Below are 5,245 nucleotides of genomic sequence, written 5' to 3'. Positions count from 1 at the left end.
GTACTGACCGGGGTGAAAAAGTATTGAAAAAAGTACTATAGTACTGCATTTTCCATCCCTGCATGGTATTAGAAAAATTTTCCTCATGACTGCCACCTACTGACGCAGTTTCGCTTCGCAGTTTCGTTCTCTTGTCTTTCCTGCTCTATGGAAAAGCTTACCGTTTTATATAAGCTTTTGTATTCTATTTATAGACTGAGCTTTACTATTTTAGTTTCGCCAAACACCATTGTGACCTGTGGTAAAGCTTAAAGTTAGAAAGATGGCGCTGTCATCGCACACAGCTTTCTGATGAGTTGAGAAGAATACAACAACACAACACTTCAATAATGGTTGTTTCATTCTCCACTTTGGGGTTAACATTAAGAAACACAAAACAAAAATGAATCTTAGGTTCCACCGAGATTTGAACTCGGATCGCAGGATTCAGAGTCCTGAGTGCTAACCATTACACCATGGAACCGTTGAAACCACCGGCCGAAATAATAAAATAAAAATCCCATGCTTATGCCACATGCCGTTGGGTTGCCGTTCATTTAAGATGTGCGTCTAAAAATAACTCAGAATCCTTCTGTTGTCATGAAGTGGATAAATGATGTGCATTTGTTTATTTGTGGATGTTTTAACCCAAAATATTTGGCTAGATTGATTGATGAAATCAGTGTACGAAAACAAACGAAACGATTGAGGTACGTATCATTTAAAGTCACAAACTTTTCAATTTTCGTCAATCGTTTTGTACGTAGTCACAAACAAAACAACAAACATTTCAAAAGCAAAAGAGACGAAACGGAACGATTGCTTTAGTGCTCTTTGGATTTGTGTCGTTTTGTTGTTTCGTTCGGTAACGAAACGGCAATAAAACGTTTGCAAACGTTTGCTGAGCGAAACGATGACAACAACGGGACATAACCAATACGTGAAATCAGTGTACTCCGTGTCTTCGTACGATCATGCCGCGTCCAAAAAATGATATATTACGACAACTATTTGAGTATGACAATCAAAATAAAACATTTATATGTAACAATGAAGACTGCCATAAAACTTTATGTGGGCATGCCGGTAATTTGGAGCGTCATCTTAAAAATACGCACCCTGATAAGAATGTGAACAGAAGAAGAATGAGAACAGAAATTCTTTAAAAGTTACATGTACAGGAGCTATATCAAAATCATGTATGGGAGCTACATCAAAATCTGAACCGATTTCAACCAAAATAAGCATGCATATCCAGAACCTTAATTTTACTCCCTATGCAAAGTTTCAAGTAAATAGGGGTAAAACGTCTAAATCGGTCGAAAGATATATTCGGGAGATATATCAAAACCTGAACCGACTTAAACAAAACTTAGCAAGCGTAGTTAGAATGTTAATTTTACTCCCTCTGCAAAATTTCACGTAAATCAGAGTAAAACTTTTGCCTCTGTAGTCATACTAATCCAAATTGGGCGAATTCTATATATGGGAGTTATATCTAAATTTGAACCGATTTAAGTAAAATTTACCACACTTGACTACACTACTAATTGTATTCCTAGTTCAAGCAAATTAGAATAACACTTTGGCTTCTGGGGCCATATAAGTCCATATCGGGAGAAAGATATATATGGGAGCTATATCTAAATCGGAACTATTAACCGTACGCCCTGAGTAAAATTTGAAGCAAATCAGGGCAAGACTCTGGCTTTTGATGCTACATAAGTGCAAATCGGACGAAAGATATATATGGGTGCTATATCTAAATCGGAATCGATTTAGCTGATATTTTGCATATTTTACGAGAGCCGCAAACCAATTGGCTGTCCGAAATTTTAAGAAAAGACGATGATAAGTACGTCAATTATGACCAGATCGGTGAAAAATATATATGGCAGCTATATCTAAATATGAACCGATTTTTTTTTCAAAATCAATAGCGATTGTTTTTGAGCCAAAGTGAAATTCTGTGCCAAATTTGAGAACGACCCGACTTAAATTGCGAGCTGTACTTTGCACACAAAATTACATATACAGTCAGACGGACGGATATACAGACGGACATCGCTAAATCGACTCAGAATTTCATTCTAAGACGATCGGTATACTAAACGATTGGTTTCAGACTTTTCTGAGACCAATCGTTACCAAAGCGTTACATACAAATGCACAAACTTATTATACCCTATGCCACAGTAGTGGTGAGGGGTATAAAAATAAAATTCAAGATTTTTCTTCTTGTAAGGACTTAACGAATGAGCAAACGTTTGCGAAACGTTTGCATTTAATGTGTACCGTTTTGTTTCCTATATTTTACTAAGCACCACAGTACTTTTCAGTTTAGGTTTGGTTTCCACTCACGAACAAAAACAATACAAAACGAAAGGCAAGTGCCGTTATGTCAGGTTTTCGTTTTGTTTCGTTTTGGACATGTGGATTGTACGAAACGAAACAATTGGAAACGTTTTGTTTTGTTTGTTTTCGTACGCTGGATGAAATACACAATACAATGGGTAACGGATATAAGCACATCTCATATAAGAAAAATATGCATGTAAGAAAGTTAATAAAAAACAGACTTTCCATTTCTTCTGAACAATAATTGCCTATAAGAAAAAAAAACGCATATAAGAAACAAAACTTGTGTATTTTTAAGAGTTTCTTATATCCGTTACGTACTGTATTCAGTAGGTACACTGTTAGAAAAATATGTTTTTCATATGTTCCGATATAAACAAAATGTGTTTCGGGCACAATTTTTAAACACAATACATTTAAGTACAAACATGTAATGTTCCTAAACTAAGACAAAATGTTTGGGACACATATGTTAATATGTTAGAATATATTATGTTTGGGGCATGAATATTTCATAAAAATAATATGTGTGAATGTAAACATATATAAATTTACAAATTTCGAGTAAACATATATATGTTGGGATACTTTATTCAGAGAGCGACAGAGAGAGAGAGAGTTAGTATAGAGAACGAAATAGAGATGGAAACCGGGAGGGTTGAATAAAAAGATATCAACATAACACAGCGAGAGAATGAAATGAGAGCAATTTCTGTGAAACCGCTTGTTTGTTGTTTCGGAAAACTGTTTCATGATAAGGCCAAAAATTTAATATGCTTAAGTCTAAATATTATTTAATTTGAATATTAGAATGAATATTCGGAACCAAGAGAATAGACATTTGAAAAAAAAAACAGCATATTTGTATTACAGAAAAAGATGCGAAGAACTCAAAAATTTCGTGGAAGTGAAAATTACGTGAGGGAATGAGCACAATCTTCTTTGGGGAATTCTTCCAAGCATAAACTATTTTTGGACTCAAAATGCTTCCAAACATATAATATGCTCACATAAAACGAACATATTAATGTTTCGGCAGTATCCAATAATATATGTGCTTCCTGCAAAATATGTTTGGAACATATGTTAGAGAAGCGATTTTTTTTGAGGGTGTAGCTGATACAAGTGCATTTCAAATAAGAAAATCCGCATATAAGAATGTTTAGAAAAACACCATCCCAATACACACAGGATGAGCATTTTCGAATGCAACACTTTTTCAGTTTGAGAGTAAACATTATTTTCGATAAAAATTCATCTTCAAGGTGAGCACTACGTTCGTTTTTTTTTCACCAAAACACTAAATAAAAAGTGCAAAAATATATGTACATATATGAAGAAGATTTCTAAATTAATTGATTCAAAAAAGTAACCGCGAAAACAAGCTAGTGTTCAGCTTGAAAATTCAACATAGCACTTACCTTTACATTGAAACCTTACCTTCAAAGTTTTCAAATTGTTTGCGATTTACTTCCAAATTGTCAACGAAAATGTGTTGAATAAGATTGCAACAAAAACATGTTTTTCATATGTAGTACCGATTTGGATAATATTTTTTCTCAAATTCAATAGCATTCGTTCTGAACCAACTTTCCTCAAAATCAGTTAATAATTGCGACCAAAATCCTGTTATCAACAAATACAGGTAGAAAAAGTACAGACAGGCGGACGGACACCAAAGACTAGATCGATTCATAAGGTGATTTTGAGTCTATCGGTATATATTTTAATAAAATTAATATACATAATACATTGTTTGCAGATCAATAATATTGTACCTCTAGCATTATGTGAAATAAATACTTTTGTTTTTAATAAAAAATATAGTTACATTCCCGACTTTGACGATTTTTCTTGAAATTTTATTGGCAGCCCTGATTTTAGCCGCCGCCGACTTTTTTTTGGCAGTCGACGCCGCCGCCAAATATGTCGACTCATCTCGACTCAAATTTAGCCGCCAATAAATCAATATAAAAATGTATTAAAATTGTTGTATTTATTTTCTGCCAAAATTTTGAACTTTCGATCCCCAATTATTCAATATTAGGTTTCTACAATAATTTCGAAAACATCTTACTCAAAAGATTTGAATGATATTGTTACGAATTTGATAATTATAGATTTAAGTTTATTTAAATTAGTTTCCGTTAATTTAAAATTTCAAATTGTAACGATAAAATTTCGCTATCACTTGTTGGAATCATCTATTCATTTTCTAGTACTTTCCTTAATTTCTTTTATGCTTATTGTCATATCGAAATGTTAGTTCTTACTCTCTCATAGAATAACAACCAGGGCTGCCAATAAGATTTCAAGAAAAATCGTCACTTTTTTCCGAAGAAATCGTCATAATCGTCACTTCCATTTTAAAATTCGTCAAAAAATCTGCAATGCAAATAATATTAAAATCAAACTAATTTTTTAGTTAAAAACAAATGTTCATGTAAAGAACATAAAATTAACACAACAACAAAAGCAGATGCAATGCTTTGCTATGCAATTCAAAAAATAATATAAAAATTATTTTTTTTAATATATAGTTATTAATTCAGTAAGATTTTTATTTAAAAATATAAATAAAGATCTTTAATATTTACGTATGTGTTGCCCGTTTTTCCAAAATTTCTCCATAAAACTCTTATTGATTGACTCTCCAATTAAGAAGTACAATTTTCTATAGAAATAAAATGTTAACAAAATCTTCTACAGAAATAACATTTTGAAGAAATTTTCTTCAGCAATGAAATTTTGCAAAAATTTTGTAAAAATTTTCTTACACGGATGAAAAAGACTGTTTTTCATATGTTTGGCTATAAACATTATATGTTTGGAAAACAAATTTTTAAACACAATATTTTTGAGTGCAACCATATAATGTTCATAAACTAGCATAACATGTTTGGGACAT

The 5,245-nt window shown here is 32.3% G+C and overlaps 1 non-coding gene across 1 annotated transcript; it reads right to left on the bottom strand.

Moving 5' to 3' along the window:
• Window positions 1–391: 391 nt before the first annotated feature.
• On the bottom strand, window positions 392–463 carry TRNAQ-CUG (transfer RNA glutamine (anticodon CUG)). The gene has a single exon. It is a non-coding gene; the product is annotated as a tRNA-Gln (tRNA).
• Window positions 464–5,245: the final 4,782 nt, after the last annotated feature.

The sequence above is a fragment of the Haematobia irritans genome, chromosome 2, assembly GCF_050003625.1.
Source record: "Haematobia irritans isolate KBUSLIRL chromosome 2, ASM5000362v1, whole genome shotgun sequence".
NCBI lineage: Eukaryota > Metazoa > Arthropoda > Insecta > Diptera > Muscidae > Haematobia > Haematobia irritans.
The sequence above is the reverse complement of the archived record's forward strand: the minus strand, read 5'-3'. Positions and strand labels throughout refer to the sequence as shown.